Source organism: Amia ocellicauda, chromosome 2, assembly GCF_036373705.1.
Source record: "Amia ocellicauda isolate fAmiCal2 chromosome 2, fAmiCal2.hap1, whole genome shotgun sequence".
NCBI lineage: Eukaryota > Metazoa > Chordata > Actinopteri > Amiiformes > Amiidae > Amia > Amia ocellicauda.
This window is the reverse complement of record NC_089851.1, coordinates 60,843,058-60,868,741: the sequence shown is the minus strand read 5'-3', so window position 1 is coordinate 60,868,741 and position 25,684 is coordinate 60,843,058. Positions and strand designations below refer to the sequence as shown.

At 47.3% G+C, this 25,684-nt stretch overlaps 18 non-coding genes across 18 annotated transcripts; all 18 read right to left on the bottom strand.

Moving 5' to 3' along the window:
* Positions 1-223: 223 nt before the first annotated feature.
* On the bottom strand, positions 224-297 carry trnan-auu (transfer RNA asparagine (anticodon AUU)). Its single transcript has one exon. It is a non-coding gene; the product is annotated as a tRNA-Asn (tRNA).
* A 1,687-nt stretch (positions 298-1,984) lies between these two features.
* On the bottom strand, positions 1,985-2,058 carry trnan-guu (transfer RNA asparagine (anticodon GUU)). Its single transcript has one exon. It is a non-coding gene; the product is annotated as a tRNA-Asn (tRNA).
* Positions 2,059-3,042: 984 nt separating this feature from the next.
* trnan-guu (transfer RNA asparagine (anticodon GUU)) lies at positions 3,043-3,116 on the bottom strand. Its single transcript has one exon. It is a non-coding gene; the product is annotated as a tRNA-Asn (tRNA).
* A 1,414-nt stretch (positions 3,117-4,530) lies between these two features.
* Positions 4,531-4,604, bottom strand: trnan-guu (transfer RNA asparagine (anticodon GUU)). The gene has a single exon. It is a non-coding gene; the product is annotated as a tRNA-Asn (tRNA).
* A 1,248-nt stretch (positions 4,605-5,852) lies between these two features.
* trnan-guu (transfer RNA asparagine (anticodon GUU)) lies at positions 5,853-5,926 on the bottom strand. The gene has a single exon. It is a non-coding gene; the product is annotated as a tRNA-Asn (tRNA).
* A 2,579-nt stretch (positions 5,927-8,505) lies between these two features.
* trnan-guu (transfer RNA asparagine (anticodon GUU)) lies at positions 8,506-8,579 on the bottom strand. Its single transcript has one exon. It is a non-coding gene; the product is annotated as a tRNA-Asn (tRNA).
* A 1,862-nt stretch (positions 8,580-10,441) lies between these two features.
* On the bottom strand, positions 10,442-10,515 carry trnan-guu (transfer RNA asparagine (anticodon GUU)). The gene has a single exon. It is a non-coding gene; the product is annotated as a tRNA-Asn (tRNA).
* A 1,142-nt stretch (positions 10,516-11,657) lies between these two features.
* On the bottom strand, positions 11,658-11,731 carry trnan-guu (transfer RNA asparagine (anticodon GUU)). The gene has a single exon. It is a non-coding gene; the product is annotated as a tRNA-Asn (tRNA).
* Positions 11,732-12,960: 1,229 nt separating this feature from the next.
* Positions 12,961-13,034, bottom strand: trnan-guu (transfer RNA asparagine (anticodon GUU)). Its single transcript has one exon. It is a non-coding gene; the product is annotated as a tRNA-Asn (tRNA).
* Positions 13,035-14,267: 1,233 nt separating this feature from the next.
* On the bottom strand, positions 14,268-14,341 carry trnan-guu (transfer RNA asparagine (anticodon GUU)). Its single transcript has one exon. It is a non-coding gene; the product is annotated as a tRNA-Asn (tRNA).
* A 2,464-nt stretch (positions 14,342-16,805) lies between these two features.
* Positions 16,806-16,879, bottom strand: trnan-guu (transfer RNA asparagine (anticodon GUU)). The gene has a single exon. It is a non-coding gene; the product is annotated as a tRNA-Asn (tRNA).
* A 1,409-nt stretch (positions 16,880-18,288) lies between these two features.
* trnan-guu (transfer RNA asparagine (anticodon GUU)) lies at positions 18,289-18,362 on the bottom strand. Its single transcript has one exon. It is a non-coding gene; the product is annotated as a tRNA-Asn (tRNA).
* Positions 18,363-19,580: 1,218 nt separating this feature from the next.
* On the bottom strand, positions 19,581-19,654 carry trnan-guu (transfer RNA asparagine (anticodon GUU)). The gene has a single exon. It is a non-coding gene; the product is annotated as a tRNA-Asn (tRNA).
* A 1,133-nt stretch (positions 19,655-20,787) lies between these two features.
* trnan-guu (transfer RNA asparagine (anticodon GUU)) lies at positions 20,788-20,861 on the bottom strand. Its single transcript has one exon. It is a non-coding gene; the product is annotated as a tRNA-Asn (tRNA).
* A 981-nt stretch (positions 20,862-21,842) lies between these two features.
* trnan-guu (transfer RNA asparagine (anticodon GUU)) lies at positions 21,843-21,916 on the bottom strand. The gene has a single exon. It is a non-coding gene; the product is annotated as a tRNA-Asn (tRNA).
* Positions 21,917-23,014: 1,098 nt separating this feature from the next.
* trnan-guu (transfer RNA asparagine (anticodon GUU)) lies at positions 23,015-23,088 on the bottom strand. Its single transcript has one exon. It is a non-coding gene; the product is annotated as a tRNA-Asn (tRNA).
* Positions 23,089-24,054: 966 nt separating this feature from the next.
* Positions 24,055-24,128, bottom strand: trnan-guu (transfer RNA asparagine (anticodon GUU)). Its single transcript has one exon. It is a non-coding gene; the product is annotated as a tRNA-Asn (tRNA).
* A 1,244-nt stretch (positions 24,129-25,372) lies between these two features.
* On the bottom strand, positions 25,373-25,446 carry trnan-guu (transfer RNA asparagine (anticodon GUU)). The gene has a single exon. It is a non-coding gene; the product is annotated as a tRNA-Asn (tRNA).
* Between the last annotated feature and the right edge of the window lie 238 nt (positions 25,447-25,684).

The window sequence follows — 25,684 nt, the reverse complement described above, 5'->3', positions numbered from 1 at the left end:
GTTGGTCAAAGCGCCTGTCTTGTAAATAGGAAACCCTGGGTTCCACTCCCAGCAGTGCCTTGGTTTATGTTGGCCTAGGCAATGGAAAGGAAGTTTCTAAACCCTAGATACATTTTTGCAAGATGGCCGTCCGCAGCAAGCAGCTTAAGGTTACTGTAGCCGCAGTCTGGCAAACTGACCGCCAGAAGTAGAAACAATAACAAGGGGCGGGGGAAAAGTGGGCCGTCCCTGGGTGGATTCGAACCACCATCCTTTCGGTTAATAGCCGAACGCGCTGACCGATTGCGCCACAGAGACAGACGGAGGTGTTGCGGTTGCTGCAGTCGTGCAGTTCCTTCACAGTTGCCAGAAATCATTTCCAGCACACGATTTTCTTTGTCGTTGAATGCAACATACGTGACCATTGGGGGAGCGATAGCAAGCAAGAGAGTTAGATATCGAGAGTCATAGATAGATAGATAGATAGATGGATGGATGGATGGACGGCAAGGCAAGCACCTGATTGACAGTGGTCCGTGATCTGCTATTATGCTACTATGCTACTGACCATTGGGGGAGCGATAGCAAGCAAGAGAGTTAGATATCGAGAGTCATAGATAGATAGATAGATAGATAGATGGATGGATGGATGGACGGCAAGGCAAGCACCTGATTGACAGTGGTCCGTGATCTGCTGTTATGCTACTATGCTACTGACCATTGGGGGAGCGATAGCAAGCAAGAGAGTTAGATATCGAGAGTCATAGATAGATAGATAGATAGATGGATGGATGGATGGACGGCAAGGCAAGCACCTGATTGACAGTGGTCCGTGATCTGCTGTTATGCTACTATGCTACTGACCATTGGGGGAGCGATAGCAAGCAAGAGAGTTAGATATCGAGAGTCATAGATAGATAGATAGATAGATGGATGGATGGATGGACGGCAAGGCAAGCACCTGATTGACAGTGGTCCGTGATCTGCTGTTATGCTACTATGCTACTGACCATTGGGGGAGCGATAGCAAGCAAGAGAGTTAGATATCGAGAGTCATAGATAGATAGATAGATAGATGGATGGATGGATGGACGGCAAGGCAAGCACCTGATTGACAGTGGTCCGTGATCTGCTGTTATGCTACTATGCTACTGACCATTGGGGGAGCGATAGCAAGCAAGAGAGTTAGATATCGAGAGTCATAGATAGATAGATAGATAGATGGATGGATGGATGGACGGCAAGGCAAGCACCTGATTGACAGTGGTCCGTGATCTGCTGTTATGCTACTATGCTACTGACCATTGGGGGAGCGATAGCAAGCAAGAGAGTTAGATATCGAGAGTCATAGATAGATAGATAGATAGATAGATGGATGGATGGACGGCAAGGCAAGCATCTGATTGCAAGATAGGCTTATCGTAAAGCCATCAGAGGACGTAATGAACCGGAAAGCCAACTGGACAGATGCCGGTTTGTAAAGAAGAACCAGAACCCAAAGGACACGCGCTACGCGCACCTAACGGCCAACGTCCAATTCCCATTGCCGCCCCTGGACAGTCGCAACAGGGAGCTTGTTGCTCCCGTCAACCTTACGTTTTCACCTCTGTGTGCTTCCTTTGTTGCAGCCTGCATCCAGATTTTGTTTTGTTTTGTTTTGTTTTGTTTTGTTTTGTTTTGTTTTGTTTTGTTTTGTTTTGTTTTGTTTTGTTTTGTTTTGTTTTGTTCCTTACGCCTGGGTGAAGGTACTGGGGAGTGGGAAAGTCCTGACACCGTGGCTTAGTTGGTCAAAGCGCCTGTCTTGTAAATAGGAAACCTGGGTTAGACTCCCAGCAGTGCCTTGGTTTATGTTGGCCTAGGCAATGGAAAGGAAGTTTCTAAACCCTCGATACATTTTTGCAAGATGGCCGTCCGCAGCAAGCAGCTTAAGGTTAGTGTAGCCGCAGTCTGGCAAACTGACCGCAAGAAGTAGAAACAATAACAAGGGGCGGGGGGAAAAGTGGGCCGTCCCTGGGTGGAATCGAACCACCATCCTTTCGGTTAACAGCCGAACGCGCTGACCGATTGCGCCACAGAGACAGACGGAGGTGTTGCGGTTGCTGCAGTCGTGCAGTTCCTTCACAGTTGCCAGAAATCATTTCCAGCACACGATTTTCTTTGTCGTTGAATGCAACATACGTGACCATTGGGGGAGCGATAGCAAGCAAGAGAGTTAGATATCGAGAGTCATAGATAGATAGATAGATAGATACATGGATGGATGGACGGCAAGGCAAGCACCTGATTGACAGTGGTCCGTGATCTGCTGTTATGCTACTATGCTACTGACCATTGGGGGAGCGATAGCAAGCAAGAGAGTTAGATATCGAGAGTCATAGATAGATAGATAGATAGATAGATGGATGGATGGACGGCAAGGCAAGCATCTGATTGCAAGATAGGCTTATCGTAAAGCCATCAGAGGACGTAATGAACCGGAAAGCCAACTGGACAGATGCCGGTTTGTAAAGAAGAACCAGAACCCAAAGGACACGCGCTACGCGCACCTAACAGCCAACGTCCAATTCCCATTGCCGCCCCTGGACAGTCGCAACAGGGAGCTTGTTGCTCCCGTCAACCTTACGTTTTCACCTCTGTGTGCTTCCTTTGTTGCAGCCTGCATCCAGATTTTGTTTTGTTTTGTTTTGTTTTGTTTTGTTTTGTTTTGTTTTGTTTTGTTTTGTTTTGTTTTGTTTTGTTTTGTTTTGTTTTGTTTTGTTTTGTTTTGTTTTGTTTTGTTTTGTTCCTTACGCCTGGGTGAAGGTACTGGGGAGTGGGAGAGTCCTGACACCGTGGCTTAGTTGGTCAAAGCGCCTGTCTTGTAAATAGGAAACCCTGGGTTCGACTCCCAGCAGTGCCTTGGTTTATGTTGGCCTAGGCAATGGAAAGGAAGTTTCTAAACCCTCGATACATTTTTGCAATATGGCCGTCCGCAGCAAGCAGCTTAAGGTTACTGTAGCCGCAGTCTGGCAAACTGACCGCCAGAAGTAGAAACAATAACAAGGGGCGGGGGGAAAAGTGGGCCGTCCCTGGGTGGATTCGAACCACCATCCTTTCGGTTAACAGCCGAACGCGCTGACCGATTGCGCCACAGAGACAGACGGAGGTGTTGCGGTTGCTGCAGTCGTGCAGTTCCTTCACAGTTGCCAGAAATCATTTCCAGCACACGATTTTCTTTGTCGTTGAATGCAACATACGTGACCATTGGGGGAGCGATAGCAAGCAAGAGAGTTAGATATCGAGAGTCATAGATAGATAGATAGATAGATACATGGATGGATGGACGGCAAGGCAAGCACCTGATTGACAGTGGTCCGTGATCTGCTGTTATGCTACTATGCTACTGACCATTGGGGGAGCGATAGCAAGCAAGAGAGTTAGATATCGAGAGTCATAGATAGATAGATAGAAAGATGGATGGATGGATGGACGGCAAGGCAAGCACCTGATTGACAGTGGTCCGTGATCTGCTGTTATGCTACTAAGCTACTGACCATTGGGGGAGCGATAGCAAGCAAGAGAGTTAGATATCGAGAGTCATAGATAGATAGATAGATAGATAGATAGAAAGATGGATGGATGGATGGACGGCAAGGCAAGCACCTGATTGACAGTGGTCCGTGATCTGCTGTTATGCTACTATGCTACTGACCATTGGGGGAGCGATAGCAAGCAAGAGAGTTAGATATCGAGAGTCATAAATAGATAGATAGATAGATGGATGGATGGATGGACGGCAAGGCAAGCATCTGATTGACAGTGGTCCGTGATCTGCTGTTATGCTACTATGCTACTGACCATTGGGGGAGCGATAGCAAGCAAGAGAGTTAGATATCGAGAGTCATAGATAGATAGATAGATAGATAGATGGATGGATGGACGGCAAGGCAAGCATCTGATTGCAAGATAGGCTTATCGTAAAGCCATCAGAGGACGTAATGAACCGGAAAGCCAACTGGACAGATGCCGATTTGTAAAGAAGAACCAGAACCCAAAGGACACGCGCTACGCGCACCTAACGGCCAACGTCCAATTCCCATTGCCGCCCCTGGACAGTCGCAACAGGGAGCTTGTTGCTCCCGTCAACCTTACGTTTTCACCTCTGTGTGCTTCCTTTGTTGCAGCCTGCATCCAGATTTTGTTTTGTTTTGTTTTGTTTTGTTTTGTTTTGTTTTGTTTTGTTTTGTTTTGTTTTGTTTTGTTTTGTTTTGTTTTGTTTTGTTTTGTTTTGTTCCTTACGCCTGGGTGAAGGTACTGGGGAGTGGGAGAGTCCTGACACCGTGGCTTAGTTGGTCAAAGCGCCTGTCTTGTAAATAGGAAACCCTGGGTTCGACTCCCAGCAGTGCCTTGGTTTATGTTGGCCTAGGCAATGGAAAGGAAGTTTCTAAACCCTCGATACATTTTTGCAAGATGGCCGTCCGCAGCAAGCAGCTTAAGGTTACTGTAGCCGCAGTCTGGCAAACTGACCGCCAGAAGTAGAAACAATAACAAGGGGCGGGGGGAAAAGTGGGCCGTCCCTGGGTGGATTCGAACCACCATCCTTTCGGTTAACAGCCGAACGCGCTGACCGATTGCGCCACAGAGACAGACGGAGGTGTTGCGGTTGCTGCAGTCGTGCAGTTCCTTCACAGTTGCCAGAAATCATTTCCAGCACACGATTTTCTTTGTCGTTGAATGCAACATACGTGACCATTGGGGGAGCGATAGCAAGCAAGAGAGTTAGATATCGAGAGTCATAGATAGATAGATAGATAGATAAATGGATGGATGGACGGCAAGGCAAGCACCTGATTGACAGTGATCCGTGATCTGCTGTTATGCTACTATGCTACTGACCATTGGGGGAGCGATAGCAAGCAAGCGAGTTAGATATCGAGAGTCATAGATAGATAGATAGATAGATAGAAAGATGGATGGATGGATGGACGGCAAGGCAAGCACCTGATTGACATTGGTCCGTGATCTGCTGTTATGCTACTATGCTACTGACCATTGGGGGAGCGATAGCAAGCAAGAGAGTTAGATATCGAGAGTCATAGATAGATAGATAGATAGATGGATGGATGGATGGACGGCAAGGCAAGCACCTGATTGACAGTGGTCCATGATCTGCTGTTATGCTACTATGCTACTGACCATTGGGGGAGCGATAGCAAGCAAGAGAGTTAGATATCGAGAGTCATAGATAGATAGATAGATAGATAGATGGATGGATGGACGGCAAGGCAAGCATCTGATTGCAAGATAGGCTTATCGTAAAGCCATCAGAGGACGTAATGAACCGGAAAGCCAACTGGACAGATGCCGGTTTGTAAAGAAGAACCAGAACCCAAAGGACACGCGCTACGCGCACCTAACGGCCAACGTCCAATTCCCATTGCCGCCCCTGGACAGTCGCAACAGGGAGCTTGTTGCTCCCGTCAACCTTACGTTTTCACCTCTGTGTGCTTCCTTTGTTGCAGCCTGCATCCAGATTTTGTTTTGTTTTGTTTTGTTTTGTTTTGTTTTGTTTTGTTTTGTTTTGTTTTGTTTTGTTTTGTTTTGTTTTGTTTTGTTCCTTACGCCTGGGTGAAGGTACTGGGGAGTGGGAGAGTCCTGACACCGTGGCTTAGTTGGTCAAAGCGCCTGTCTTGTAAATAGGAAACCCTGGGTTCGACTCCCAGCAGTGCCTTGGTTTATGTTGGCCTAGGCAATGGAAAGGAAGTTTCTAAACCCTCGATACAATTTTGCAAGATGGCCGTCCGCAGCAAGCAGCTTAAGGTTACTGTAGCCGCAGTCTGGCAAACTGACCGCCAAAGTAGAAACAATAACAAGGGGCGGGGGGAAAAGTGGGCCGTCCCTGGGTGGATTCGAACCACCATCCTTTCGGTTAACAGCCGAACGCGCTGACCGATCGCGCCACAGAGACAGACGGAGGTGTTGTGGTTGCTGCAGTCGTGCAGTTCCTTCACAGTTGCCAGAAATCATTTCCAGCACACGATTTTCTTTGTCGTTGAATGCAACATACGTGACCATTGGGGGAGCGATAGCAAGCAAGAGAGTTAGATATCGAGAGTCATAGATAGATAGATAGATAGATGGATGGATGGATGGACGGCAAGGCAAGCACCTGATTGACAGTGGTCCGTGATCTGCTGTTATGCTACTATGCTACTGACCATTGTGGGAGCGATAGCAAGCAAGAGAGTTAGATATCGAGAGTCATAGATAGATAGATAGATAGATGGATGGATGGATGGACGGCAAGGCAAGCACCTGATTGACAGTGGTCCGTGATCTGCTGTTATGCTACTATGCTACTGACCATTGGGGGAGCGATAGCAAGCAAGAGAGTTAGATATCGAGAGTCATAGATAGATAGATAGAAAGATGGATGGATGGATGGACGGCAAGGCAAGCACCTGATTGACAGTGGTCCGTGATCTGCTGTTATGCTACTATGCTACTGACCATTGGGGGAGCGATAGCAAGCAAGAGAGTTAGATATCGAGAGTCATAGATAGATAGATAGATAGATGGATGGATGGACGGCAAGGCAAGCATCTGATTGACAGTGGTCCGTGATCTGCTGTTATGCTACTATGCTACTGACCATTGGGGGAGCGATAGCAAGCAAGAGAGTTAGATATCGAGAGTCATAGATAGATAGATAGATAGATAGATGGATGGATGGACGGCAAGGCAAGCATCTGATTGCAAGATAGGCTTATCGTAAAGCCATCAGAGGACGTAATGAACCGGAAAGCCAACTGGACAGATGCCGGTTTGTAAAGAAGAACCAGAACCCAAAGGACACGCACTACGCGCACCTAACGGCCAACGTCCAATTCCCATTGCCGCCCCTGGACAGTCGCAACAGGGAGCTTGTTGCTCCCGTCAACCTTACGTTTTCACCTCTGTGTGCTTCCTTTGTTGCAGCCTGCATCCAGATTTTGTTTTGTTTTGTTTTGTTTTGTTTTGTTTTGTTTTGTTTTGTTTTGTTTTGTTTTGTTTTGTTTTGTTTTGTTTTGTTTTGTTTTGTTTTGTTTTGTTTTGTTTTGTTTTGTTCCTTACGCCTGGGTGAAGGTACTGGGGAGTGGGAGAGTCCTGACACCATGGCTTAGTTGGTCAAAGCGCCTGTCTTGTAAATAGAAAACCCTGGGTTCGACTCCCAGCAGTGCCTTGGTTTATGTTGGCCTAGGCAATGGAAAGGAAGTTTCTAAACCCTCGATACATTTTTGCAAGATGGCCGTCCGCAGCAAGCAGCTTAAGGTTACTGTAGCCGCAGTCTGGCAAACTGACCGCCAGAAGTAGAAACAATAACAAGGGGCGGGGGGAAAAGCGGGCCGTCCCTGGGTGGATTCGAATTACCATCCTTTCGGTTAACAGCCGAACGAGCTGACCAATTGCGCCACAGAGACAGACGGAGGTGTTGCGGTTGCTGCAGTCGTGCAGTTCCTTCACAGTTGCCAGAAATCATTTCCAGCACACGATTTTCTTTGTCGTTGAATGCAACATACGTGACCATTGGGGGAGCGATAGCAAGCAAGAGAGTTAGATATCGAGATTCATAGATAGATAGATAGATAGATACATGGATGGATGGACGGCAAGGCAAGCACCTGATTGACAGTGGTCCGTGATCTGCTGTTATGCTACTATGCTACTGACCATTGGGGGAGCGATAGCAAGCAAGCGAGTTAGATATCGAGAGTCATAGATAGATAGATAGGTAGATGGATGGATGGATGGACGGCAAGGCAAGCACCTGATAGACAGTGGTCCGTGATCTGCTGTTATGCTACTATGCTACTGACCATTGGGGGAGCGATAGCAAGCAAGAGAGTTAGATATCGAGAGTCATAGATAGATAGATAGATGGATGGATGGACGGCAAGGCAAGCATCTGATTGCAAGATAGGCTTATCGTAAAGCCATCAGAGGACGTAATGAACCGGAAAGCCAACTGGACAGATGCCGGTTTGTAAAGAAGAACCAGAACCCAAAGGACACGCGCTACGCGCACCTAACGGCCAACGTCCAATTCCCATTGCCGCCCCTGGACAGTCGCAACAGGGAGCTTGTTGCTCCCGTCAACCTTACGTTTTCACCTCTGTGTGCTTCCTTTGTTGCAGCCTGCATCCAGATTTTGTTTTGTTTTGTTTTGTTTTGTTTTGTTTTGTTTTGTTTTGTTTTGTTTTGTTTTGTTTTGTTTTGTTTTGTTTTGTTCCTTACGCCTGGGTGAAGGTACTGGGGAGTGGGAGAGTCCTGACACCGTGGCTTAGTTGGTCAAAGCACCTGTCTTGTAAATAGGAAACCCTGGGTTCGACTCCCAGCAGTGCCATGGTTTATGTTGGCCTAGGCAATGGAAAGGAAGTTTCTAAACCCTTGATACATTTTTGCAAGATGGCCGTCCGCAGCAAGCAGCTTAAGGTTACTGTAGCCGCAGTCTGGCAAACTGACCGCCAGAAGTAGAAACAATAACAAGGGGCGGGGGGAAAAGTGGGCCGTCCCTGGGTGGATTCGAACCACCATCCTTTCGGTTAACAGCCGAACGCACTGACCGATTGCGCCACAGAGACAGACGGAGGTGTTGCGGTTGCTGCAGTCGTGCAGTTCCTTTACAGTTGCCAGAAATCATTTCCAGCACACGATTTTCTTTGTCGTTGAATGCAACATACGTGACCATTGGGGGAGCGATAGCAAGCAAGAGAGTTAGATATCGAGAGTCATAGATAGATAGATAGATACATGGATGGATGGACGGCAAGGCAAGCACCTGATTGACAGTGGTCCGTGATCTGCTGTTATGCTACTATGCTACTGACCATTGGGGGAGCGATAGCAAGCAAGCGAGTTAGATATCGAGAGTCATAGATAGATAGATAGATAGATGGATGGATGGATGGACGGCAAGGCAAGCACCTGATTGACAGTGGTCCGTGACCTGCTGTTATGCTACTATGCTACTGACCATTGGGGGAGCGATAGCAAGCAAGAGAGTTAGATATCGAGAGTCATAGATAGATAGATAGATAGATGGATGGATGGATGGACGGCAAGGCAAGCACCTGATTGACAGTGGTCCGTGATCTGCTGTTATGCTACTATGCTACTGACCATTGAGGGAGCGATAGCAAGCAAGAGAGTTAGATATCGAGAGTCATAGATAGATAGATAGATAGATGGATGGATGGATGGACGGCAAGGCAAGCACCTGATTGACAGTGGTCCGTGACCTGCTGTTATGCTACTATGCTACTAACCATTGGGGGAGCGATAGCAAGCAAGAGAGTTAGATATTGAGAGTCATAGATAGATAGATAGATGGATGGATGGATGGACGGCAAGGCAAGCACCTGATTGACAGTGGTCCGTGATCTGCTGTTATGCTACTATGCTACTGACCATTGGGGGAGCGATAGCAAGCAAGAGAGTTAGATATCGAGAGTCATAGATAGATAGATAGATAGATGGATGGATGGATGGACGGCAAGGCAAGCACCTGATTGACAGTGGTCCGTGATCTGCTGTTATGCTACTATGCTACTGACCATTGGGGGAGCGATAGCAAGCAAGAGAGTTAGATATCGAGAGTCATAGATAGATAGATAGATGGATGGATGGATGGACGGCAAGGCAAGCACCTGATTGACAGTGGTCCGTGATCTGCTGTTATGCTACTATGCTACTGACCATTGGGGGAGCGATAGCAAGCAAGAGAGTTAGATATCGAGAGTCATAGATAGATAGATAGATGGATGGATGGACGGCAAGGAAAGCATCTGATTGCAAGATAGGCTTATCGTAAAGCCATCAGAGGACGTAATGAACCGGAAAGCCAACTGGACAGATGCCGGTTTGTAAAGAAGAACCAGAACCCAAAGGACACGCGCTACGCGCTCCTAACGGCCAACGTCCAATTCCCATTGCCGCCAATGGACAGTCGCAACAGGGAGCTTGTTGCTCCCGTCAACCTTACGTTTTCACCTCTGTGTGCTTCTTTTGTTGCAGCCTTCATCCAGATTTTGTTTTGTTTTGTTTTGTTTTGTGTTTTGTTTTGTTTTGTTTTGTTTTGTTTTGTTTTGTTTTGTTTTGTTTTGTTTTGTTTTGTTTTGTTTTGTTTTGTTTTGTTTTGTTTTGTTTTGTTTTGTTTTGTTTTGTTCCTTACGCCTGGGTGAAGGTACTGGGGAGTGGGAGAGTCCTGACACCGTGGCTTAGTTGGTCAAAGCGCCTGTCTTGTAAATAGGAAACCCTGGGTTCGACTCCCAGCAGTGCCTTGGTTTATGTTGGCCTAGGCAATGGAAAGGAAGTTTCTAAACCCTCGATACATTTTTGCAAGATGGCCGTCCGCAGCAAGCAGCTTAAGGTTACTGTAGCCGCAGTCTGGCAAACTGACCGCCAGAAGTAGAAACAATAACAAGGGGCGGGGGGAAAAGTGGACCGTCCCTGGGTGGATTCGAACCACCATCCTTTCGGTTAACAGCCAAACGCGCTGACCGATTGCGCCACAGAGACAGACGGAGGTGTTGCGATTGCTGCAGTCGTGCAGTTCCTTCACAGTTGCCAGAAATCATTTCCAGCACACGATTTTCTTTGTCGTTGAATGCAACATACGTGACCATTGGGGGAGCGATAGCAAGCAAGAGAGTTAGATATCGAGAGTCATAGATAGATAGATAGATAGATGGATGGATGGACGGCAAGGCAAGCACCTGATTGACAGTGGTCCGTGATCTGCTGTTATGCTACTATGCTACTGACCATTGGGGGAGCGATAGCAAGCAAGAGAGTTAGATATCGAGAGTCATAGATAGATAGATAGATAGATAGATGGATGGATGGATGGACGGCAAGGCAAGCACCTGATTGACAGTGGTCCGTGATCTGCTGTTATGCTACTATGCTACTGACCATTGGGGGAGCGATAGCAAGCAAGAGAGTTAGATATCGAGAGTCATAGATAGATAGATAGATGGATGGATGGACGGCAAGGCAAGCATCTGATTGCAAGATAGGCTTATCGTAAAGCCATCAGAGGACGTAATGAACCGGAAAGCCAACTGGACAGATGCCGGTTTGTAAAGAAGAACCAGAACCCAAAGGACACGCGCTACGCGCACCTAACGGCCAACGTCCAATTCCCATTGCCGCCCCTGGACAGTCGCAACAGGGAGCTTGTTGCTCCCGTCAACCTTACGTTTTCACCTCTGTGTGCTTCCTTTGTTGCAGCCTGCATCCAGATTTTGTTTTGTTTTGTTTTGTTTTGTTTTGTTTTGTTTTGTTTTGTTTTGTTTTGTTTTGTTTTGTTTTGTTTTGTTTTGTTTTGTTTTGTTTTGTTTTGTTTTGTTTTGTTTTGTTTTGTTTTGTTTTGTTTTGTTCCTTACGCCTGGGTGAAGGTACTGGGGAGTGGGAGAGTCCTGACACCGTGGCTTAGTTGGTCAAAGCGCCTGTCTTGTAAATAGGAAACCCTGGGTTCGACTCCCAGCAGTGCCTTGGTTTATGTTGGCCTAGGCAATGGAAAGGAAGTTTCTAAACCCTCGATACATTTTTGCAAGATGGCCGTCCGCAGCAAGCAGCTTAAGGTTACTGTAGCCGCAGTCTGGCAAACTGACCGCCAGAAGTAGAAACAATAACAAGGGGCGGGGGGAAAAGTGGGCCGACCCTGGGTGGATTCGATCCACCATCCTTTCGGTTAACAGCCGAACGCGCTGACCGATTGCGCCACAGAGACAGACGGAGGTGTTGCGGTTGCTGCAGTCGTGCAGTTCCTTCACAGTTGCCAGAAATCATTTCCAGCACACGATTTTCTTTGTCGTTGAATGCAACATACGTGACCATTGGGGGAGCGATAGCAAGCAAGAGAGTTAGATATCGAGAGTCATAGAAAGATAGATAGATAGATATATGGATGGATGGACGGCAAGGCAAGCACCTGATTGACAGTGGTCCGTGACCTGCTGTTATGCTACTATGCTACTGACCATTGGGGGAGCGATAGCAAGCAAGAGAGTTAGATATTGAGAGTCATAGATAGATAGATAGATGGATGGATGGATGGACGGCAAGGCAAGCACCTGATTGACAGTGGTCCGTGATCTGCTGTTATGCTACTATGCTACTGACCATTGGGGGAGCGATAGCAAGCAAGAGAGTTAGATATCGAGAGTCATAGATAGATAGATAGATAGATAGATAGATGGATGGATGGATGGACGGCAAGGCAAGCACCTGATTGACAGTGGTCCGTGATCTGCTGTTATGCTACTATGCTACTGACCATTGGGGGAGCGATAGCAAGCAAGAGAGTTAGATATCGAGAGTCATAGATAGATAGATAGATAGATGGATGGATGGACGGCAAGGCAAGCATCTTATTGCAAGATAGGCTTATCGTAAAGCCATCAGAGGAAGTAATGAACCGGAAAGCCAACTGGACAGATGCCGGTTTGTAAAGAAGAACCAGAACCCAAAGGACACGCGCTACGCGCACCTAACGGCCAACGTCCAATTCCCATTGCCGCCCCTGGACAGTCGCAACAGGGAGCTTGTTGCTCCCGTCAACCTTACGTTTTCACCTCTGTGTGCTTCCTTTGTTGCAGCCTGCATCCAGATTTTGTTTTGTTTTGTTTTGTTTTGTTTTGTTTTGTTTTGTTTTGTTGTTTTGTTTTGTTTTGTTTTGTTCCTTACGCCTGGGTGAAGGTACTGGGGAGTGGGAGAGTCCTGACACCGTGGCTTAGTTGGTCAAAGCGCCTGTCTTGTAAATAGGAAACCCTGGGTTCGACTCCCAGCAGTGCCTTGGTTTATGTTGGCCTAGGCAATGGAAAGGAAGTTTCTAAACCCTCGATACATTTTTGCAAGATGGCCGTCCGCAGCAAGCAGCTTAAGGTTACTGTAGCCGCAGTCTGGCAAACTGACCGCCAGAAGTAGAAACAATAACAAGGGGCGGGGGGAAATTTGGGCCGTCCCTGGGTGGATTCAAACCACCATCCTTTCGGTTAACAGCCGAACGCGCTGACCGATTGCGCCACAGAAACAGACGGAGGTGTTGTGGTTGCTGCAGTCGTGCAGTTCCTTCACAGTTGCCAGAAATCATTTCCAGCACACGATTTTCTTTGTCGTTGAATGCAACATACGTGACCATTGGGGGAGCGATAGCAAGGAAGAGAGTTAGATATCGAGAGTCATAGATAGATAGATAGATAGATGGATGGATGGATGGACGGCAAGGCAAGCACCTGATTGACAGTGGTCCGTGATCTGCTGTTATGCTACTATGCTACTGACCATTGGGGGAGCGATAGCAAGCAAGAGAGTTAGATATCGAGAGTCATAGATAGATAGATAGATGGATGGATGGATGGACGGCAAGGCAAGCACCTGATTGACAGTGGTCCGTGATCTGCTGTTATGCTACTATGCTACTGACCATTGGGGGAGCGATAGCAAGCAAGAGAGTTAGATATCGAGAGTCATAGATAGATAGATAGATAGATAGATGGATGGATGGATGGACGGCAAGGCAAGCACCTGATTGACAGTGGTCCGTGATCTGCTGTTATGCTACTATGCTACTGACCATTGGGGGAGCGATAGCAAGCAAGAGAGTTAGATATCGAGAGTCATAGATAGATAGATAGATGGATGGATGGACGGCAAGGCAAGCATCTGATTGCAAGATAGGCTTATCGTAAAGCCATCAGAGGACGTAATGAACCGGAAAGCCAACTGGACAGATGCCGGTTTGTAAAGAAGAACCAGAACCCAAAGGACACGCGCTACGCGCACCTAACGGCCAACGTCCAATTCCCATTGCCGCCCCTGGACAGTCGCAACAGGGAGCTTGTTGCTCCCGTCAACCTTACGTTTTCACCTCTGTGTGCTTCCTTTGTTGCAGCCTGCATCCAGATTTTGTTTTGTTTTGTTTTGTTTTGTTTTGTTTTGTTTTGTTTTGTTTTGTTTTGTTTTGTTTTGTTTTGTTTTGTTTTGTTCCTTACGCCTGGGTGAAGGTACTGGGGAGTGGGAGAGTCCTGACACCGTGGCTTAGTTGGTCAAAGCGCCTGTCTTGTAAATAGGAAACCCTGGGTTCCACTCCCAGCAGTGCCTTGGTTTATGTTGGCCTAGGCAATGGAAAGGAAGTTTCTAAACCCTCGATACATTTTTGCAAGATGGCCGTCCGCAGTAAGCAGCTTAAGGTTACTGTAGCCGCAGTCTGGCAAACTGACCGCCAGAAGTAGAAACAATAACAAGGGGCAGGGTGAAATTTGGGCCGTCCCTGGGTGGATTCAAACCACCATCCTTTCGGTTAACAGCCGAACGCGCTGACCGATTGCGCCACAGAAACAGACGGAGGTGTTGTGGTTGCTGCAGTCGTGCAGTTCCTTCACAGTTGCCAGAAATCATTTCCAGCACACGATTTTCTTTGTCGTTGAATGCAACATACGTGACCATTGGGGGAGCGATAGCAAGGAAGAGAGTTAGATATCGAGAGTCATAGATAGATAGATAGATAGATGGATGGATGGATGGACGGCAAGGCAAGCACCTGATTGACAGTGGTCCGTGATCTGCTGTTATGCTACTATGCTACTGACCATTGGGGGAGCGATAGCAAGCAAGAGAGTTAGATATCGAGAGTCATAGATAGATAGATAGATAGATAGATGGATGGATGGACGGCAAGGCAAGCACCTGATTGACAGTGGTCCGTGATCTGCTGTTATGCTACTATGCTACTGACCATTGGGGGAGCGATAGCAAGCAAGAGAGTTAGATATCGAGAGTCATAGATAGATAGATAGATGGATGGATGGATGGACGGCAAGGCAAGCACCTGATTGACAGTGGTCCGTGATCTGCTGTTATGCTACTATGCTACTGACCATTGGGGGAGCGATAGCAAGCAAGAGAGTTAGATATCGAGAGTCATAGATAGATAGATAGATAGATAGATGGATGGATGGATGGACGGCAAGGCAAGCACCTGATTGACAGTGGTCCGTGATCTGCTGTTATGCTACTATGCTACTGACCATTGGGGGAGCGATAGCAAGCAAGAGAGTTAGATATCGAGAGTCATAGATAGATAGATAGATAGATGGATGGATGGACGGCAAGGCAAGCATCTGATTGCAAGATAGGCTTATCGTAAAGCCATCAGAGGACGTAATGAACCGGAAAGCCAACTGGACAGATGCCGGTTTGTAAAGAAGAACCAGAACCCAAAGGACACGCGCTACGCGCACCTAACGGCTAACGTCCAATTCCCATTGCCGCCCCTGGACAGTCGCAACAGGGAGCTTGTTGCTCCCGTCAACCTTACGTTTTCACCTCTGTGTGCTTCCTTTGTTGCAGCCTGCATCCAGATTTTGTTTTGTTTTGTTTTGTTTTGTTTTGTTTTGTTTTGTTTTGTTTTGTTTTGTTTTGTTTTGTTTTGTTTTGTTTTGTTTTGTTTTGTTTTGTTTTGTTTTGTTCCTTACGCCTGGGTGAAGGTACTGGGGAGTGGGAGAGTCCTGACACCGTGGCTTAGTTGGTCAAAGCGCCTGTCTTGTAAATAGGAAACCCTGGGTTCGACTCCCAGCAGTGCCTTGGTTTATGTTGGCCTAGGCAATGGAAAGGAAGTTTCTAAACCCTCGATACATTTTTGCAAGATGGCCGTCCGCAGCAAGCAGCTTAACGTTACTGTAGCCGCAGTCTGGCAAACTGACCGCCAGAAGTAGAAACAATAACAAGGGGCGGGGGGAAAAGTGGGCCGACCCTGGGTGGATTCGATCCACCATCCTTTCAGTTAACAGCCGAACGCGCTGACTGATTGCGCCACAGAGACAGACGGAGGTGTTGCGGTTGCTGCAGTCGTGCAGTTCCTTCACAGTTGCCAGAAATCATTTCCAGCACACGATTTTCTTTGTCGTTGAATGCAACATACGTGACCATTGGGGGAGCGATAGCAAGCAAGAGAGTTAGATATCGAGAGTCATAGATAGATAGATAGATAGATACATGGATGGATGGACGGCAAGGCAAGCACCTGATTGACAGTGGTCCGTGATCTGCTGTTATGCTACTATGCTACTGACCATTGGGGGAGCGATAGCAAGCAAGAGAGTTAGATATCGAGAGTCATAGATAGATAGATAGATGGATGGATGGACGGCAAGGCAAGCATCTGATTGCAAGATAGGCTTATCGTAAAGCCATCAGAGGACGTAATGAACCGGAAAGCCAACTGGACAGATGCCGGTTTGTAAAGAAGAACCAGAACCCAAAGGACACGCGCTACGCGCACCTAACGGCCAACGTCCAATTCCCATTGCCGCCCCTGGACAGTCGCAACAGGGAGCTTGTTGCTCCCGTCAACCTTACGTTTTCACCTCTGTGTGCTTCCTTTGTTGCAGCCTGCATCCAGATTTTGTTTTGTTTTGTTTTGTTTTGTTTTGTTTTGTTTTGTTTTGTTTTGTTTTGTTTTGTTTTGTTTTGTTTTGTTTTGTTTTGTTTTGTTTTGTTTTGTTTTGTTTTGTTTTGTTTTGTTCCTTACGCCTGGGTGAAGGTACTGGGGAGTGGGAGAGTCCTGACACCGTGGCTTAGTTGGTTTAAAGCGCCTGTCTTGTAAATAGGAAACCCTGGGTTCGACTCCCAGCAGTGCCTTGGTTTATGTTGGCCTAGGCAATGGAAAGGAAGTTTCTAAACCCTCGATACATTTTTGCAAGATGGCCGTCCGCAGCAAGCAGCTTAAGGTTACTGTAGCCGCAGTCTGGCAAACTGACCGCCAGAAGTAGAAACAATAACAAGGGGCGGGGGGAAAAGTGGGCCGTCCCTGGGTGGATTCGAACCACCATCCTTTCGGTTAACAGCCGAACGCGCTGACCGATTGCGCCACAGAGACAGACGGGGGTGTTGCGGTTGCTGCAGTCGTGCAGTTCCTTCACAGTTGCCAGAAATCATTTCCAGCACACGATTTTCTTTGTCGTTGAATGCAACATTCGTGACCATTGGGGGAGCGATAGCAAGCAAGAGAGTTAGATATCGAGAGTCATAGATAGATAGATAGATAGATGGATGGATGGACGGCAAGGCAAGCATCTGATTGACAGTGGTCCGTGATCTGCTGTTATGCTACTATGCTACTGACCATTGGGGAAGCGATAGCAAGCAAGAGAGTTAGATATCGAGAGTCATAGATAGATAGATAGATAGATGGATGGATGGATGGACGGCAAGGCAAACACCTGATTGACAGTGGTCCGTGACCTGCTGTTATGCTACTATGCTACTGACGATTGGGGGAGCGATAGCAAGCAAGAGAGTTAGATATCGAGAGTCATAGATAGATAGATAGATAGATAGATGGATGGATGGATGGACGGCAAGGCAAGCACCTGATTGACAGTGGTCCGTGATCTGCTGTTATGCTACTATGCTACTGACCATTGGGGGAGCGATAGCAAGCAAGAGAGTTAGATATCGAGAGTCATAGATAGATAGATAGATAGATGGATGGATGGATGGACGGCAAGGCAAGCACCTGATTGACAGTGGTCCGTGATCTGCTGTTATGCTACTATGCTACTGACCATTGGGGGAGCGATAGCAAGCAAGAGAGTTAGATATCGAGAGTCATAGATAGATAGATAGATGGATGGATGGACAGCAAGGCAAGCATCTGATTGCAAGATAGGCTTATCGTAAAGCCATCAGAGGACGTAATGAACCGGAAAGCCAACTGGACAGATGCCGGTTTGTAAAGAAGAACCAGAACCCAAAGGACACGCGCTACGCGCTCCTAACGGCCAACGTCCAATTCCCATTGCCGCCCCTGGACAGTCGCAACAGGGAGCTTGTTGCTCCCGTCAACCTTACGTTTTCACCTCTGTGTGCTTCCTTTGTTGCAGCCTGCATCCAGATTTTGTTTTGTTTTGTTTTGTTTTGTTTTGTTTTGTTTTGTTTTGTTTTGTTTTGTTTTGTTTTGTTTTGTTTTGTTTTGTTTTGTTTTGTTTTGTTTTGTTTTGTTTTGCTCCTTACACCTGGGTGAAGGTACTGGGGAGTGGGAGAGTCCTGACACCGTGGCTTAGTTGGTCAAAGCGCCTGTCTTGTAAATAGGAAACCCTGGGTTCGACTCCCAGCAGTGCCTTGGTTTATGTTGGCCTAGGCAATGGAAAGGAAGTTTCTAAACCCTCGATACATTTTTGCAAGATGGCCGTCCGCAGCAAGCAGCTTAAGGTTACTGTAGCCGCAGTCTGGCAAACTGACCGCCAGAAGTAGAAACAATAACAAGGGGCGGGGGGAAAAGTGGGCCGTCCCTGGGTGGATTCGAACCACCATCCTTTCGGTTAACAGCCGAACGCGCTGACCGATTGCGCCACAGAGACAGACGGGGGTGTTGCGGTTGCTGCAGTCGTGCAGTTCCTTCACAGTTGCCAGAAATCATTTCCAGCACACGATTTTCTTTGTCGTTGAATGCAACATTCGTGACCATTGGGGGAGCGATAGCAAGCAAGAGAGTTAGATATCGAGAGTCATAGATAGATAGATAGATAGATACATGGATGGATGGACGGCAAGGCAAGCACCTGATTGACAGTGGTCCGTGATCTGCTGTTATGCTACTATGCTACTGACCATTGGGGGAGCGATAGCAAGCAAGAGAGTTAGATATCGAGAGTCATAGATAGATAGATAGATAGATGGATGGATGGATGGACGGCAAGGCAAGCACCTGATTGACAGTGGTCCGTGACCTGCTGTTATGCTACTATGCTACTGACCATTGGGGGAGCGATAGCAAGCAAGAGAGTTAGATATCGAGAGTCATAGATAGATAGATAGATAGATGGATGGATGGATGGACGGCAAGGCAAGCACCTGATTGACAGTGGTCCGTGATCTGCTGTTATGCTACTATGCTACTGACCATTGGGGGAGCGATAGCAAGCAAGAGAGTTAGATATCGAGAGTCATAGATAGATAGATAGATGGATGGATGGACAGCAAGGCAAGCATCTGATTGCAAGATAGGCTTATCGTAAAGCCATCAGAGGACGTAATGAACCGGAAAGCCAACTGGACAGATGCCGGTTTGTAAAGAAGAACCAGAACCCAAAGGACACGCGCTACGCGCTCCTAACGGCCAACGTCCAATTCCCATTGCCGCCCCTGGACAGTCGCAACAGGGAGCTTGTTGCTCCCGTCAACCTTACGTTTTCACCTCTGTGTGCTTCCTTTGTTGCAGCCTGCATCCAGATTTTGTTTTGTTTTGTTTTGTTTTGTTTTGTTTTGTTTTGTTTTGTTTTGTTTTGTTTTGTTTTGTTCCTTACACCTGGGTGAAGGTACTGGGGAGTGGGAGAGTCCTGACACCGTGGCTTAGTTGGTCAAAGCGCCTGTCTTGTAAATAGGAAACCCTGGGTTCGACTCCCAGCAGTGCCTTGGTTTATGTTGGCCTAGGCAATGGAAAGGAAGTTTCTAAACCCTCGATACATTTTTGCAAGATGGCCGTCCGCAGCAAGCAGCTTAAGGTTACTGTAGCCGCAGTCTGGCAAACTGACCGCCAGAAGTAGAAACAATAACAAGGGGCGGGGGGAAAAGTGGGCCGTCCCTGGGTGGATTCGAACCATCATCCTTTCGGTTAACAGCCGAACGCGCTGACCGATTGCGCCACAGAGACAGACGGGGGTGTTGCGGTTGCTGCAGTCGTGCAGTTCCTTCACAGTTGCCAGAAATCATTTCCAGCACACGATTTTCTTTGTCGTTGAATGCAACATTCGTGACCATTGGGGGAGCGATAGCAAGCAAGAGAGTTAGATATCGAGAGTCATAGATAGATAGATAGATAGATGGATGGATGGATGGATGGACGGCAAGGCAAGCACCTGATTGACAGTGGTCCGTGATCTGCTGTTATGCTACTATGCTACTGACCATTGGGGGAGCGATAGCAAGCAAGAGAGTTAGATATCGAGAGTCATAGATAGATAGATAGATAGATACATGGATGGATGGACGGCAAGGCAAGTACCTGATTGACAGTGGTCCGTGATCTGCTGTTATGCTACTATGCTACTGACCATTGGGGGAGCGATAGCAAGCAAGAGAGTTAGATATCGAGAGTCATAGATAGATAGATAGATAGATGGATGGACGGCAAGGCAAGCATCTGATTGCAAGATAGGCTTATCGTAAAGCCATCAGAGGACGTAATGAACCGGAAAGCCAACTGGACAGATGCCGGTTTGTAAAGAAGAACCAGAACCCAAAGGACACGCGCTACGCGCTCCTAACGGCCAACGTCCAACGTCCAATTCCCATTGCCGCCCCTGGACAGTCGCAACAGGGAGCTTGTTGCTCCCGTCAACCTTACGTTTTCACCTCTGTGTGCTTCCTTTGTTGCAGCCTGCATCCAGATTTTGTTTTGTTTTGTTTTGTTTTGTTTTGTTTTGTTTTGTTTTGTTTTGTTTTGTTTTGTTTTGTTTTGTTTTGTTTTGTTTTGTTTTGTTTTGTTTTGTTTTGTTTTGTTTTGTTCCTTACACCTGGGTGAAGGTACTGGGGAGTGGGAGAGTCCTGACACCGTGGCTTAGTTGGTCAAAGCGCCTGTCTTGTAAATAGGAAACCCTGGGTTCGACTCCCAGCAGTGCCTTGGTTTATGTTGGCCTAGGCAATGGAAAGGAAGTTTCTAAAGCCTCGATACATTTTTGCAAGATGGCCGTCCGCAGCAAGCAGCTTAAGGTTACTGTAGCCGCAGTCTGGCAAACTGACCGCCAGAAGTAGAAACAATAACAAGGGGCGGGGGGAAAAGTGGGCCGTCCCTGGGTGGATTCGAACCACCATCCTTTCGGTTAACAGCCGAACGCGCTGACCGATTGCGCCACAGAGACAGACGGGGGTGTTGCGGTTGCTGCAGTCGTGCAGTTCCTTCACAGTTGCCAGAAATCATTTCCAGCACACGATTTTCTTTGTCGTTGAATGCAACATTCGTGACCATTGGGGGAGCGATAGCAAGCAAGAGAGTTAGATATCGAGAGTCATAGATAGATAGATAGATAGATACATGGATGGATGGACGGCAAGGCAAGTACCTGATTGATAGTGGTCCGTGATCTGCTGTTATGCTACTATGCTACTGACCATTGGGGGAGCGATAGCAAGCAAGAGAGTTAGATATCGAGAGTCATAGATAGATAGATAGATAGATGGATGGACGGCAAGGCAAGCATCTGATTGCAAGATAGGCTTATCGTAAAGCCATCAGAGGACGTAATGAACCGGAAAGCCAACTGGACAGATGCCGGTTTGTAAAGAAGAACCAGAACCCAAAGGACACGCGCTACGCGCTCCTAACGGCCAACGTCCAATTCCCATTGCCGCCCCTGGACAGTCGCAACAGGGAGCTTGTTGCTCCCGTCAACCTTACGTTTTCACCTCTGTGTGCTTCCTTTGTTGCAGCCTGCATCCAGATTTTGTTTTGTTTTGTTTTGTTTTGTTTTGTTTTGTTTTGTTTTGTTTTGTTTTGTTTTGTTTTGTTTTGTTTTGTTTTGTTTTGTTTTGTTTTGTTTTGTTTTGTTTTGTTTTGTTTTGTTCCTTACGCCTGGGTGAAGGTACTGGGGAGTGGGAGAGTCCTGACACCGTGGCTTAGTTGGTCAAAGCGCCTGTCTTGTAAATAGGAAACCCTGGGTTTGACTCCCAGCAGTGCCTTGGTTTATGTTGGCCTAGGCAATGGAAAGGAAGTTTCTAAAACCTCGATACATTTTTGCAAGATGGCCGTCCGCAGCAAGCAGCTTAAGGTTACTGTAGCCGCAGTCTGGCAAACTGACCGCCAGAAGTAGAAACAATAACAAGGGGCGGGGGGAAAAGTGGGCCGTCCCTGGGTGGATTCGAACCACCATCCTTTCGGTTAACAGCCGAACGCGCTGACCGATTGCGCCACAGAGACAGACGGGGGTGTTGCGGTTGCTGCAGTCGTGCAGTTCCTTCACAGTTGCCAGAAATCATTTCCAGCACACGATTTTCTTTGTCGTTGAATACAACATTCGTGACCATTGGGGGAGCGATAGCAAGCAAGAGAGTTAGATATCGAGAGTCATAGATAGATAGATAGATAGATGGATGGATGGACGGCAAGGCAAGCATCTGATTGACAGTGGTCCGTGATCTGCTGTTATGCTACTATGCTACTGACCATTGGGGGAGCGATAGCAAGCAAGAGAGTTAGATATCGAGAGTCATAGATAGATAGATAGATAGATGGATGGATGGATGAACGGCAAGGCAAGCACCTGATTGACAGTGGTCCGTGACCTGCTGTTATGCTACTATGCTACTGACCATTGGGGGAGCGATAGCAAGCAAGAGAGTTAGATATCGAGAGTCATAGATAGATAGATAGATGGATGGATGGACGGCAAGGCAAGCATCTGATTGCAAGATAGGCTTATCGTAAAGCCATCAGAGGACGTAATGAACCGGAAAGCCAACTGGACAGATGCCGGTTTGTAAAGAAGAACCAGAACCCAAAGGACACGCGCTACGCGCACCTAACGGCCAACGTCCAATTCCCATTGCCGCCCCTGGACAGTCGCAACAGGGAGCTTGTTGCTCCCGTCAACCTTACGTTTTCACCTCTGTGTGCTTCCTTTGTTGCAGCCTGCATCCAGATTTTGTTTTGTTTTGTTTTGTTTTGTTTTGTTTTGTTTTGTTTTGTTTTGTTTTGTTTTGTTTTGTTTTGTTTTGTTTTGTTTTGTTTTGTTTTGTTTCTTACGCCTGGGTGAAGGTACTGGGGAGTGGGAGAGTCCTGACACCGTGGCTTAGTTGGTCAAAGCGCCTGTCTTGTAAATAGGAAACCCTGGGTTCGACTCCCAGCAGTGCCTTGGTTTATGTTGGCCTAGGCAATGGAAAGGAAGTTTCTAATCCCTCGATACATTTTTGCAAGATGGCCGTCCGCAGCAAGCAGCTTAAGGTTACTGTAGCCGCAGTCTGGCAAACTGACCGCCAGAAGTAGAAACAATAACAAGGGGCGGGGGGAAAAGTGGGCCGTCCCTGGGTGGATTCGAACCACCATCCTTTCGGTTAACAGCCGAACGCGCTGACCGATTGCGCCACAGAGACAGACGGGGGTGTTGCGGTTGCTGCAGTCGTGCAGTTCCTTCACAGTTGCCAGAAATCATTTCCAGCACACGATTTTCTTTGTCGTTGAATGCAACATTCGTGACCATTGGGGGAGCGATAGCAAGCAAGAGAGTTAGATATCGAGAGTCATAGATAGATAGATAGATAGATACATGGATGGATGGACGGCAAGGCAAGTACCTGATTGACAGTGGTCCGTGATCTGCTGTTATGCTACTATGCTACTGACCATTGGGGGAGCGATAGCAAGCAAGAGAGTTAGATATCGAGAGTCATAGATAGATAGATAGATAGATGGATGGACGGCAAGGCAAGCATCTGATTGCAAGATAGGCTTATCGTAAAGCCATCAGAGGACGTAAAGAACCGGAAAGCCAACTGGACAGATGCCGGTTTGTAAAGAAGAACCAGAACCCAAAGGACACGCGCTACGCGCTCCTAACGGCCAACGTCCAATTCCCATTGCCGCCCCTGGACAGTCGCAACAGGGAGCTTGTTACTCCCGTCAACCTTACGTTTTCACCTCTGTGTGCTTCCTTTGTTGCAGCCTGCATCCAGATTTTGTTTTGTTTTGTTTTGTTTTGTTTTGTTTTGTTTTGTTTTGTTTTGTTTTGTTTTGTTTTGTTTTGTTTTGTTTTGTTTTGTTTTGTTTTGTTTTGTTTTGTTCCTTACGCCTGGGTGAAGGTACTGGGGAGTGGGAGAGTCCTGACACCGTGGCTTAGTTGGTCAAAGCGCCTGTCTTGTAAATAGGAAACCCTGGGTTCGACTCCCAGCAGTTTCTTGGTTTATGTTGGCCTAGGCAATGGAAAGGAAGTTTCTAAACCCTCGATACATTTTTGCAAGATGGCCGTCCGCAGCAAGCAGCTTAAGGTTACTGTAGCCGCAGTCTGGCAAACTGACCGCCAGAAGTAGAAACAATAACAAGGGGTGGGGGGAAAAGTGGGCCGTCCCTGGGTGGATTCAAACCACCATCCTTTCGGTTAACAGCCGAACGCGCTGAACGATTGCGCCACAGAGACAGACGGGGGTGTTGCGGTTGCTGCAGTCGTGCAGTTCCTTCACAGTTGCCAGAAATCATTTCCAGCACACGATTTTCTTTGTCGTTGAATGCAACATTCGTGACCATTGGGGGAGCGATAGCAAGCAAGAGAGTTAGATATCGAGAGTCATAGATAGATAGATAGATGGATGGATGGACGGCAAGGCAAGCATCTGATTGACAGTGGTCCGTGATCTGCTGTTATGCTACTATGCTACTGACCATTGGGGGAGCGATAGCAAGCAAGAGAGTTAGATATCGAGAGTCATAGATAGATAGATAGATAGATAGATGGATGGATGGATGGACGGCAAGGCAAGCACCTGATTGACAGTGGTCCGTGATCTGCTGTTATGCTACTATGCTACTGACCATTGGGGGAGCGATAGCAAGCAAGAGAGTTAGATATCGAGAGTCATAGATAGATAGATAGATAGATACATGGATGGATGGACGGCAAGGCAAGTACCTGATTGACAGTGGTCCGTGATCTGCTGTTATGCTACTATGCTACTGACCATTGGGGGAGCGATAGCAAGCAAGAGAGTTAGATATCGAGAGTCATAGATAGATAGATAGATAGATGGATGGACGGCAAGGCAAGCATCTGATTGCAAGATAGGCTTATCGTAAAGCCATCAGAGGACGTAATGAACCGGAAAGCCAACTGGACAGATGCCGGTTTGTAAAGAAGAACCAGAACCCAAAGGACACGCGCTACGCGCTCCTAACGGCCAACGTCCAATTCCCATTGCCGCCCCTGGACAGTCGCAACAGGGAGCTTGTTGCTCCCGTCAACCTTACGTTTTCACCTCTGTGTGCTTCCTTTGTTGCAGCCTGCATCCAGATTTTGTTTTGTTTTGTTTTGTTTTGTTTTGTTTTGTTTTGTTTTGTTTTGTTTTGTTTTGTTTTGTTTTGTTTTGTTATGTTTTGTTTTGTTTTGTTCCTTACGCCTGGGTGAAGGTACTGGGGAGTGGGAGAGTCCTGACACCGTGGCTTAGTTGGTCAAAGCGCCTGTCTTGTAAATAGGAAACCCTGGGTTCGACTCCCAGCAGTGCCTTGGTTTATGTTGGCCTAGGCAATGGAAAGGAAGTTTCTAAACCCTCGATACATTTTTGCAAGATGGCCGTCCGCAGCAAGCAGCTTAAGGTTACTGTAGCCGCAGTCTGGCAAACTGACCGCCAGAAGTAGAAACAATAACAAGGGGCGGGGGGAAAAGTGGGCCGTCCCTGGGTGGATTCGAACCACCATCCTTTCGGTTAACAGCCGAACGCGCTGACCGATTGCGCCACAGAGACAGACGGGGGTGTTGCGGTTGCTGCAGTCGTGCAGTTCCTTCACAGTTGCCAGAAATCATTTCCAGCACACGATTTTCTTTGTCGTTGAATGCAACATTCGTGACCATTGGGGGAGCGATAGCAAGCAAGAGAGTTAGATATCGAGAGTCATAGATAGATAGATAGATAGATGGATGGATGGATGGATGGACGTAATTAGTTCCGCCTCTACGATATCCTATTAATTTTAGGTAGGAAC